This window comes from Wyeomyia smithii, chromosome 2 (genome assembly GCF_029784165.1).
Source record: "Wyeomyia smithii strain HCP4-BCI-WySm-NY-G18 chromosome 2, ASM2978416v1, whole genome shotgun sequence".
Taxonomy (NCBI): domain Eukaryota; kingdom Metazoa; phylum Arthropoda; class Insecta; order Diptera; family Culicidae; genus Wyeomyia; species Wyeomyia smithii.
The window spans coordinates 242,623,780-242,637,465 of record NC_073695.1 but is presented as its reverse complement, the minus strand read 5'-3'; positions in this window follow the sequence as shown (position 1 = coordinate 242,637,465).

Sequence of the window (13,686 nt, the reverse complement as noted above, 5' to 3'; positions counted from 1 at the left end):
TAGAAGGTCAAGAGTCAAACTGTTAAGTTTTCAAAAAAGATTTAATGTCGAAAAAATAACAAACCACAAAGCCCGAAAATCGAGAAGTCACAACAAAAAGTAAATGTGGAGAAAGGTTTGAAAGTCAAAACATAGAAAGTTATATATTCAAGAATCCAGGTAAACACATTCAAAAAGTAAAACCAAAAAAATCCTTAAGTACAATTGACAAAAACTGAAAAACCTAAAATTATACAACTAAAAAGTCGAAAAATCAAAAAGTCACAGAGTAAACCAAGAACGCAAAGAGTCGAGGAGTTAAGAAATTGAAAGAAACTGAAAATTTCAGATCACAAACTCACACAGTTAAACAGTAATGAAATAAACTTCATTAGTCGTTTGAAAAGAAGAGCAAAAAACGACAGAAATGTTAACGACGGCTTTTTTCCCAAATCAAAAATGTCATAAATGTCTCATAAAGGTCTCGTAAACGTCCCAAAAATGTCACATAAATAAATGTAATAAATGTCATAAATGTCATAAATTTCATAAATGTCATAAATGTTATAAATGTAATAAATATCATAAATATCATAAATGTTATGTAAATGTCATAAATATCAAAATTTTTCGAATGTTAAAAATCTCAAAAATGCCAAAAATCTCAAAGAACTCAGAAATGCTAATCAAATATGTCAGGAATGTCAAATACATAGAAAAGTCATAAATGTCAAAAAAGTCAAAAATGTGAAATTTTTCAAAAATTCCAAAAATTTCAAATATGTTAAAAATGTCAAATATGTAAAAAACGTCAAAAATTTCGAAAATTTCGAATATGTTAAAAATGTCAAAAATGTCAAAAATGTCAAAAATGTCAAAAACGTCAAAAATGTCAAAAATGTCAAAAATGACAAAAATGTCATAAATGTCATAAATGTCAAAAATGTCAAAAATGTCATAAACGTCATAAATGTCATAAATTTCATTAATGTCACAAATGTCATAAATGTCAAAAATGTCATAAATATCATAAATGTCAAAAATGTCACAAATGTCAAAAATGTCATAAATGTCATAAATGTCATAAATGTCATAAATGTCATCAATGTCATCAATGTCATCAATGTCATCAATGTCATCAATGTCATCAATGTCATAAATGTAATAAATGTCATAAATGTCATAAATGTCATAAATGTCATAAATGTCATATATGTCATAAATGTCATAAATGTCATATATGTCATAAATGTCATAAATGTCATAAATGACACAAATGTCATAAATGTCATAAATGTCATAAATGTCATCAATGTCATAAATGTCATAAATGTCATGAATGTCATAAATGTCATAAATGTCATAAATGTCATGAACGTCATAAATGTCATAAATGTCATGAATGCAATAATTGTCATGAATGTCACAAATCTCATAAATTTCATAAATGTCATAAATGTCATAAATGTCATAAATGTCCTAAATATCATAAATATCATAAATGTCATAAATGTTATAAATGTCATAAATGTAATAAATGTCATAAATGTCATAAATGTCATAAATGTCATAAATGTCATAAATGTCATAAATGTCATAAATGACATAACTGTCATAAATGTCATAAATGTCATAAATGTCATAAATGTCATAAATGTCATAAATGTCATAAATGTCATAAATGTCATAAACGTCATAAATGTCATAAAAGTCATAAATATCATAAATGTCATAAATGTCATAAATGTCATAAACGTCATAAATGTCACAAATGTCATAAATGTCATAAAAGTCATGTCATAAATGTCATAAATGTCAAAAATGTCATAAATGTCATAAATGTCATATATGTCATAAATGTCATAAATGTCATAAATGTCATAAATGTCATAAATGTCATAAATGTCATAAACGTCATAACTGTCACAAATGTAATAAATGTCATAAATGTCATGTCATAAATGTCATAAATGTCATAAATGTAATAAACGTCATAAATGTCATAAATGTCATAAATGTCATAAATGTCATAGATGTCATAAATGTCATAAATGTCATAAATGTTTTAAATGTAATAAATATCATAAATATCATAAATGTTATGTAAATGTCATAAATATCAAAATTTTTCGAATGTTGAAAATCTCAAAAATGCCAAAAATCTCAAAGAACTCAGAAATGCTAATCAAATATGTCAGGAATGTCGAATACATAGAAAAGTCATAAATGTCAAAAAAGTCAAAAATGTGAAATTTTTCAAAAATTCCAAAAATTTCAAATATGTTAAAAATGTCAAATATGTAAAAAACGTCAAAAATTTCGAATATGTTAAAAATGTCAAAAATGTCAAAAATGTCAAAAATGTCAAAAATATCAAAAATGTCAAAAATGTCAAAAATGTCAAAAATGTCAAAAACGTCAAAAATGTCAAAAATGTCAAAAATGACAAAAATGTCATAAATGTCATATATGTCAAAAATGTCAAAAATGTCAAAAATGTCAAAAATGTCATAAACGTCATAAATGTCATAAATTTCATTAATGTCACAAATGTCATAAATGTCAAAAATGTCATAAATATCATAAATGTCAAAAATGTCACAAATGTCATCAATGTCATCAATGTCATCAATGTCATCAATGTCTTAAATGTCATAAATGTCATAAATGTCATAAATGTCATAAATGTCATATATGTCATAAATGTCATAAATGTCATATATGTCATAAATGTCATAAATGTCATAAATGACACAAATGTCATAAATGTCATAAATGTCATAAATGTCATAAATGTCATAAATGTCATGAATGTCATAAATGTCATAAATGTCATAAATGTCATGAACGTCATAAATGTCATAAATGTCATGAATGCAATAATTGTCATGAATGTCACAAATCTCATAAATTTCATAAATGTCATAAATGTCATAAATGTCATAAATGTCATAAATGTCCTAAATATCATAAATATCATAAATGTCATAAATGTTATAAATGTCATAAATGTAATAAATGTCATATATGTCATAAATGTCATAAATGTCATAAATGTCATAAATGTCATAAATGTCATAAATGTCATAAATGACATAACTGTCATAAATGTCATAAATGTCATAAATGTCATAAATGTCATAAATGTCATAAATGTCATAAATGTCATAAATGTCATAAAAGTCATAAATATCATAAATGTCATAAATGTCATAAATGTCATAAACGTCATAAATGTCACAAATGTCATAAATGTCATAAAAGTCATGTCATAAATGTCATAAATGTCAAAAATGTCATAAATGTCATAAATGTCATAAATGTCATAAATGTCATAAATGTCATATATATCATAAATGTCATAAATGTTATATATGTCATAAATGTCATAAATGTCATAAATGACACAAATGTCATAAATGTCATAAATGTCATAAATGTCATAAATGTCATAAATGTCATAAATGTCATAAATGTCATAAATGTCATGAATGTCATAAATGTCATAAATGTCATAAATGTCATGAACGTCATAAATGTCATAAATGTCATGAATGCAATAATTGTCATGAATGTCACAAATCTCATAAATTTCATAAATGTCATAAATGTCATAAATGTCATAAATGTCATAAATGTCATAAATGTCATAAATGTCCTAAATATCATAAATATCATAAATGTCATAAATGTTATAAATGTCATAAATGTAATAAATGTCATATATGTCATAAATGTCATAAATGTCATAAATGTCATAAATGTCATATATGTCATAAATGTCATAAATGACATAACTGTCATAAATGTCATAAATGTCATAAATGTCATAAATGTCATAAATGTCATAAATGTCATAAATGTCATAAATGTCATAAATGTCATAAATGTCATAAATGTCATAAAAGTCATAAATATCATAAATGTCATAAATGTCATAAATGTCATAAATGTCATAAACGTCATAAATGTCACAAATGTCATAAATGTCATAAAAGTCATGTCATAAATGTCATAAATGTCAAAAATGTCATAAATGTCATAAATGTCATATATGTCATAAATGTCATAAATGTCATAAATGTCATAAATGTCATAAATGTCATAAATGTCATAAATGTCATAAATGTCATAAATGTCATAAACGTCATAAATGTCACAAATGTAATAAATGTCATAAATGTCATGTCATAAATGTCATAAATGTCATAAACGTCATAAATGTCATAAATGTCATAAATGTCATAGATGTCATAAATGTCAAAAATGTCATAAATGTCATAAACGTCATAAATGTCACAAATGTCATAAATGTCATAAATGTCATGTCATAAATGTCATAAATGTCATAAATGTCATGAATGTCATAAATGTCATATATGTCATAAATGTCATAAATGTCATAAATGACATAGCTGTCATAAATGTCATAAATGTCATAAATGTCATAAATGTCATAAATGTCATAAATGACATAACTGTCATAAATGTCATAAATGTCATAAATGTCATAAATGTCATAAATGTCATAAATGTCATATATGTCATAAATGTCATAAATGTTATAAATGTCATAAATGTCATAAATGTCATAAATGTCATAAATGTCATAAATGTCATAAATGTCATAAACGTCATAAATGTCATTAATGTCATAAATGTCATAAATGACACAAATGTCATAAATGTCATAAATGTCATAAATGTCATAAATGTCACAAATGTCATAAATGTCATAAATGTCATGTCATAAATGTCATAAATGTCATAAATGTCATAAATGTCATAATTGTCATAAATGTCATAATTGTCATAAATGTCATAAATGCATTAATATCATAAATGTCATAAATGTCACAAATTTTTCCAAAATGTCAAATATGTCATAAATGACATAAACGTCATATATGTAATAAATGTAATAAATGTAATAAATGTCATAAATGTCATAAATGTGATAACTGTAATAAATGTCATAAATGTCATAAATGTCACAAATGTCATAAATGTCATAAGTGTCAAAAATGTCATAGATGTCATAAATATCATTAATGTCATAAATGTCAGAAACGTCATAAATGTCGTCAATGTCATATATGTCATAAGTGCTATGAATGACCTAAATGTCATATTTGTCTTAATTGTCATAAATGCCATAAATGTCATATATGTCATAAATGTCATAAATGTCATAAATGCCATAAATGTCATATATGTCACAAATTTTTTCAAAATGTCAAATATGTCAGAAATGTCAAACATATATAAATGTTATAAATGTCAAAAATGTCAGACATGTCATAGATGTAATAAATGTCCAAATTGTCAAAAATGTTAAAAATGTCAGAGATGTCAAAAAATGACAAAAATGTCAATAATGTCAAAAATGTTACAAATGTCAAAAATGTCGTAGATGTCATAAATGTCAAAAATGTCACAAATGTCAAAAATGTCAAAAATGTCAAAAATGTCAAAAAGGTCAAAAATGTCAGAAATGTCATAAATGTCAAAAATTTCAAAAATGCCAAGAAAGTCAAAAATGTCAAAAATGTTAAAATTGTCAAAAATGTCAAAAACGTCAAGAATGTCACAAATGCCAAAAATGTCAAAAATGTTGAAAAATGTCAAAAATTTTGAAATTGTAAGATATGTCAAATATCTCAAAATATGTCAAGATATGTCAAAAAACAAGAAGAAATGTCAAAACATGTCAAAAAATATCGAAATATATAGAAAAATGCCAAATATCAAATTGTTGCATATGTCAAAAATCGTAAAAATGTCCAAAATGTCATCAATATTAACAAAATCAAATATGTTTAAAAATGACTATATTGTCAGAAATTTCAAAAATCTCAAAAATGACGAAAATATCAAAAATGTCAAAGTTTTCAGAAGTCAAAAAATAAAAACAAAAAAATTCAAAGTTGAAGCGTGAAGAACAAAAATCGCAATGTCAAAAAACAAAGAGATTAAATGCTAAAAAAATAAAAAGTCAGCAAATCGAAAACTAGAAGTCAAAAAAGCAAACATTCGCTTATCCAGAAAACTCGATTATCCGGAATGAATTTTTTTTGATGTTCCAGATAATCGAGTCCGACCTGTAATTCAAAATCTCAAAAAGGCAGAAAGTCAGTAAGTCATAATTAGAATGGTGAAATGTCAACAACGAAAAACCATTCAAAGTCACCGATTTGAAATACACATCAACCGCGTCATAAAAGTTCTAAAATTAACGTAGAAGTCTTAAGCATATGTATCAGTCCAAAATATCAAAACATAACTTTCGTTTTACAGTCGTACTCATCAGTCGAGACTACTGAAAGAGGTCATTATTTGACAAAAATAAGTTAAAAGGTGAAGATTCACGAAAAATACAATTTTATAAAGTGTGTTTTCTTTTGAGACATCAGTTTTAAGCAAATTGTAACAGTAAATCACTAAATTTATTGGAGAATGAGATCATCACAAACTTTTCAGGTTTCAACATATTAGTCGAGATCATAAAAGTAAACAATAAATGATTGAGATGAAAAGGTTCTATTGTTTTTTTCTACTGTCGCAGTTGTTAGAGCCTGTGTCATCGACCTTGAAATTTGTCTTTCAATTTTCGATATCTTTTATGTCGCAGGTAATATAATATTTTCATTGCAAAATCTTTTGAAATACACGATTTGATCGGTGTGATGAAGAAAAAAAAAGAATTACCATCGCTTGACTTTGGCACAATTATCAAAATTATGTATTATGTAAAATGTTTCCCGTGATGCGAGAAATTTTAGAAATGGTACCCATAAAGTTAGACGTATTCATTAAACGTCACTAAACACAAAAATTCCCTGCCCCCTCAAAAGCAACCAGTTGGCAACCCTAGCCGCGCCACATCGTCTAGCACAAGTGACCGACAGCAATTACTGATAACGTCCGTCGCGGCATTAAAAGGCAACCGAAAAAAGTGACGCGAACAACATAATTAATTAAGCGTTAATGTTTACACGGCTCCGGTCAAGTATTTTAATGTTTCACACTTCCGTGGCCAGTCGGTCAGTTCACCACCACCACCTGTTGTTGTTGTTGTTGCTGTTACGGTTACCTGCCAAGACACGAACGTTTTTTTTTTCTTCTTTCCTCTACTCTACCCCACAAGAAATGAAAATTAAAAGAAAAGTAACACGAAACAAAATAAAGAAACAATTCTCGCCTTTCTTCGGTGGGACGAGCCAGCCTGCTTTGTTTCATTCATTAACTTCGGTTTCGAATCTGCGAAAAACAAGCGAAGGGGGAAAGCGCTCTCTGTGCTCTACTATGTGTGCGGCTATGTACTACAGTGGGGGAAAAAGTTGTTAATGAAAAGCATCGAACCTAATCGAGGCAGCCTTGGCCAAGGTCCAGGATGCAAAGAACTAATGAGCTGTGTGTTGGTGTGTTCGTGAAGAAGAAAAAAAAGGATTGCCTGCTGCAATGTCATTTTAATACATAACCTCGCTTCGCACATAAAACATTCACCGGCCGGCTGCGGCGTCGAAACATAATTTCGCTGTTGTTGCTTTTGCTGCAATACTCGGTTCGGCCGAGGGGAGAACCAAAACCTACACAATGTCAACCCAACAACACCAACGTATAGTTTCTGCAGTACTCTCGGGCCCAGCCGGCTCGGTGCGGAGTGTTTTAATTTGCGGAAAAGAGAGATGAAAAGCTGCCAATGAAAAGCACAACGACCGACCGACGCCGGGGAGACGCTGAAATGAGAGTAATTATCTCCCTCGAACCCCACCTCCGGCGGCGCCCAACTCGTCCGTCACACACGCGGTCGATTGCGAGCACTGCTTGTGGGCTCACGTGGAAACTAAAACACTGGGGCAGAAAGGGATGAACATAAATACACTCGGACCAGATTTTGCACAGCACCAGAGACATACATCAGCCTCATCAACCGAGGATGGGTGCATTCGATTTCCATTGGATGGAAAGTGCCTTCCATCCCTTCCTCCCGAAAGCGTTCTTTTAGTGATGGGTTTGGGGGGGTTTGCACTAATTGAGAAGCGCTTGAGAGAGCACCAGTACCGAGGCTGCTAAATGCTGCTGCCGCATCCGTTCAAGAGAGACTCCGGTTTTAGCGGCGCACTAATTAAAACAGTTTACTCTCGCAAAATAGCGTGCTTTTGCACGATGATGAGACACCCGGGTTTGGCGTCGTTGTCGTTCGGCCAGTCCCCCTTTTTCCGTTTGTTTGTTTTTTCCCTCTGCTTTTGCTCGCTAGCTTAATTAATTAACTCGTTCTCTCATTGCTGGACCGCTGTGCCTGATAAGAGCAAGAAAGTGCATTTCTTCATCCTACGCGCAGCAGGCGCTGATTTGTCACGATCGGAAAATGTTTTTTGTTTATTTTGGGTGACTGATTTGGGGCGTGGTTTTGCCTGGCCAAGGATACGCTTACTTTGGCGTACTGGTTTAAACAAAATGTCGATTTTTGGATAACAAGTTGAAACTCTAATTTTCTGTTCATACCTACGTCTTTTTATTTTGTTTTATGTCACGCAACTGAAATTTGACCCAAAGTGTCGGACCAATAGCTAAGATAGCGAATTGGGTAAACAAGCTTTTCAATTTGGCAATTTAAATTTTGGATATTTGTTTTTCGCAATTTCGGGAATCAAACCGCGATTATCTGGTCCGTGGTCCACGGGCACCCATGAAAAAATGGTAATAGTCGACGGCAGAGTATTTGGAAGAGTTCCTTGTAGGCGGCGTTCAGCAGGGTGGTTGCCCGGTAGTTGCAGCACTCCAACTTATCGCCCTTTTTGTAGATGGGACACAAAGCACTTTCCATCCATTCCTCCGGAACTCGTTCTTTCTCCCAAATCTTGACAATGACCTGGGCACGGTTCTAGCCAGTGTTTCTCCGCCGTATTTCAACAGCTCGCTGGGAAGTTGGTCCACTCCAGCAGCATTATTGTTTTTCAGCCGGCCAATCTCCTTCTCCATCTCCAGGATATCGGGGGCTGGTATCCTGCTATCTTCTGCTCGTGCACCAAGATCGGTTGCCTTACCGTCCTGCTCTACTCCTTGCTCCTGCACATGTCGGCTTGCGGCACGTGGCCTTTACGGGAGCTCTTCTGCTTCTCGTAGAACTTCCGATCTAGGTTCTCTTGTTGGCGCTTCTTTCTTCGGAGTACTGAGTTTTGGCTCTTCCGTGCCTGTCGGTATCGTTCCACGTTCGCTCTCGTACGGTGTTGCAGCATTCTCGCCCGTGCTGCGTTCTTCTAGTCTACATATCATAGATCGTAATAAACTAATAACCCTCAAACAGAAAACAAGCGATTGGAGAATTCCTAGTTTTTGTTTTCTCGGGCATTATAATGCTTCGTCTAACCTTAATAATTTGCATTAAAATAAATTGACAGAAATTGCCAATTTTTCAAGGGTTCAACCTTCACACGCACTGACCAAACTACTCATGCAGTATAACCCATGAGTCATCCGAAAAAAATTCTACCGTGATGACGAAAACAGTGGAGCTACTCCGTTCCGAAATATGCAGGTTCAATGTCGAAATGTACGGCACTTTGTGTACGCCGGATACGCCCGTTCTGGCATTTTCAATATCTTTGCACTATTAAGCAACAATCAGAGCATCGAAATAAAGCCCGGTTCCAGATGGCCGAAGAAAAGTGGCTACATCGCTGCGTATGCTTTGCGGGGAGGTCCGTGTAACCAGCCGAACAGTGAAAAAGTACCTGGCGAATATAGACATACATGTCAGGAAGCGGCGCGGTAGTCCCGTCGACTGGTTTCGGAGCTGTAGGCAATGACGTAGCGGCAGCGGTTGAATAAGATGGTCAAGTCGGCTTTCCTGGACTTTTGATGGACGACGAGACCTATCTCACCCTGGATGGTAACGACTGGCAGGGCATTTCGTATTTTACTTCCTCCACGTAGAAAGTGTGCTCATTTCATACACCAAGTTCCCCAAGAAGATGCTACTATGGCTGGTAATCAGCGAGATGGGGATATCGAAGTCGCTCTTCTTTCACTCCGGACTGGCCGTGAACAAGGAAATTTATAGTAGGAAGTGCCTACAGGGAGTTGTGTCTTTCAAGAAATACCATAAGGGCGAATACGCGATGTTCTAGGCAGATCTGGCGTAGCCCCACTACTCGAAGCGATCGTTGAAGGAGATGGAGTGCTTGAGAATCAATGTTGTACTCGAGTCGGCGAAATTTTTGTCTTGAATCCCGCTTAGCAGTAAAAATTTCAGTTCTTAATCAAAAAAATTTTTTATATGTGTTTTGAAGGGTTTTATCTAAAAACTATGAGAAAAATTCACTTTTTTGTGATGTTTAATGAGTTCTGTGAGTCAAATAATTGAATGCGATGCTGAACCAAACCATGCAAAATATTCAAAAACAACCCCACAAAAATAAAAAAATATATGGAAAAATGTAGGAATCAAACAGGATTGAAAAAAGTGCAAAAGAGTGGGTTTGTAGCTTAAAAAAGTCATCTTCTCATGAATCACGTTTGGGCCAGGGTTTGCAATCCCGGGAACGATTTCCCGGGAATTGCCTTTTCCCGGGAATTGCCTTTTTCCGGGATTCCCGGATCCCGGGAAAAGGAATATTGATTCCCGGGATCCCGGGATTCCCGAGCTCCTCGGAAAATTTTCCATACAATATTGCAATAAAACTAAATATCGTATCAAAACACTAAACTTACGTCGTAGAAGTGTAGAGCAGCTTCATAGTGTGCATTATACGAAGCAAATATTTGCTTGAAACGACGATCAATATTTGCTTGCAGTGTAATATCAAATTATTTGCTTAATTTATTTGTCAAAAATATACGCTGTCTTATTCAGTAAATGATAAATTAAGAAATATTTTCTTCGTCTCATGTCTTTTTTTACTAGTGAGTTTACTACTAAGCGGATAGTTGCTTGATTTTTTCTTCGTTTATTGACAAAAAAATTTGAAACCTGTAAATTGATAAAAAAAATTGAAACCCGTAAATCAATGCGACCAGAAATAAATAAATTAATAAAACTCAGTCAGTTTACACTGACTTGGGTCGTGGCCGTGATTTCACATTAATTACGAAGGCATTCAAATGCTCTGAAATCTGGCTGCCAAACACTCAGCTTTATCTTCAACAAACTAAAAGTATTGGACTCTTCAGTTTCTCATGAAATGTAGCAAGAGCTGGAAAATTATCTTTTAATTTAGGGCTGAGCACCTTGACTTTTTCAACATCGATTTTTTTTTTTGGGAAACCTTATTGTACACCCTTTATAAACCAAACTTTGTTTCATGCATGTCTCCGGTTCCGGTATACGGTATATGGAATTCGGCTTGAGATTTATAGTCAAATTTGAAAATCTTTTGATTCAATTCTGTCGAAAATCCTTGTAAAGTCTCATGGGAAACAATATTTTCCTGTTTATACTGTAAATATATAATGCTGAGTTGTTTTCGACATGTGAGACACACTACTTCTTTCTCATAGAAGCGTTACGGGACAGCGCTGGTTGATTTGTAGGTTTACCCAGTGGCGTAGCTATGGTTTGGTGGGCCTGGTGCGGTAACAAAAATGTGGGCCCCCAATGAAAATGACTGGGCAGTTTTTTCTTCCATAGAAGGAATTGAGACAAACAAAAAACTTAAATTTTTCTACTTATTTATTCCGTTGACCGCAAAATCAATAATTTGGTATTTAGATACTCACTTTCCGAGCCGTTTGGTTGGCAAAATAAGAAATTACAGATTCAAAATCAATGGAATCAGTGATTTCACGTTCAATTGATAAAAAGGCAAGGTTTGTTAATCTTAAGTTACTCATCGTTAACCTCAAATAGTTCTTGATCAACTTGAACTTAGAGAAACTTGATCAGCTTTAATTTAGAGCCGACTGTTTCCGGGTGCATATAGCCTCGCGTTAACGCAGATTTTTTCCATTTGCGCTGTTTCATGTTTTCAAGTTAGGCACAGCTCAGCAACACAACAACACAGATAGACAGCGTTTTCCAGACTTGGTAAAAGCACCGCTTCGAGCCGCTCGGTGACATCGCCATATTATAGACACCAAGCACCACGAGCGTATTATCGTCTCATGTCACATTCGTAGCAAGCACCAGCTCGGCGCAAGAGCTAAAAAAGCTACAAATGCAGTGCGATAATCCTTTGTTCGTCACCTGGAGGCACGTTGAGCGTTTTTTTCTTTTTTGTTTTGTTTTGATCCATGAAGAGATATTTGCTGTGTGATGCTTTTCTTAATTTGTTGCGCACCAAGCTGAAGACCAAAGCACCTAGCCCGAGTGCGTGTGGGTTATGGAGTTAGAGCTACAATCTGCTTCAAATGCTGTACGTACTTTACCAAGTTTGATCAAGAATTTTGTAACATTTTTTTTAATTTAAACCCTTTTTCTGAATAAATATTGATGATTATGTTTCCTGAAACGACGGAAAGTATCAAAATAGTGTCTTGATTGTGTTCTACTGTATTTTCTGGCTGAAGGCAAATAAACTTTAGAAAAACACCAACGAAGCGATATCCGCTCTGTGGTGGTATTCTTCATTCTTCGCGTGCCGAATCATCGACCGAAGCACCCAGCTCAAGTGCATGATACCTAGCAAGCAAGAGCTCAATTTTTGTTCCGCTTCTAGTGCGGTGCGTGCTTTACCAAGTCTGGTTTTCAGCATTGCAAAAAATCGCTCCTTCGTTGCGAGTTTTCACGTTGCATCGAATGTTTTCTGCGATCGCAAAACATTCAACTTCGGTGTCAGTCGAATCACGAATTATGGTAAAAATGAACATCGGTATCACGTATACTTTGTCCGTGTGGATCACGAGAGCAGAGTGGCGAGCACAAATATATGGGGTTGAGTTCAGATGGGCATGTTGATCGGTTCGATGTTCGCAAGATTTTGGGGCCACCTTGAGTGGTGGGCCTGGTGCGGACCGCACCAACCGCACCCTTCTAGCTACGCTACTGGGTTTACCCCTATCTGAAATCAAATTTGGTATTCAAATTTTCGAAAATCGTTATGCAATCTTAGCTCTGCATTATATTTCACTGAAAATTAGTGTTGAGGTTTTGAATATTCATTCACTTCTGTCATGTTGGCAACGTCAGAAATATATGCACAAACAAACACACGTACCACGAAATTTATTTTCATGGATCAAAATAACGGCCAATTGAAATGAGTTTTGGTCACGCGAAACATTCCCGCCGCAGCAGGTGGTGGTGGCGCTGATGTGTTTTTCTCCCTATGACAGTTGCCGCGCGCCATGCTGCCAGAAACAGCGGATAAGGTTTATGGTTTCTAGAAATACTGAAATGTTATCTTTTGCGGATAAACCCGGTAGGTGTTGCACAAATTGATCGGAAATTGATTTTTTTAGAATTTTTTATGGAGTGGTACGTCTGTTTGTCTGTGATATATGGTTCGAACAACTACTTTATCCATTTGTTTTAGATATTAGGTTAGAACCGTAATTCACACTTCTATTAATGGGACACCCGAAAAAATGTTCAATGCTGAGAGATGGCGCTGTAGTGGTAGTGGTAGTAAAATCGAAATTTCCTCGAGCATTTTGCTTAATGACCGGAAAAACTACTATTAGTTACCTTTTTGCCTTTCTCCTAGAAAGGTTTAGCAATCACTGGAAAAACCAAAGGTATAAAAGTGGTCCTAATGGCCGAATGTC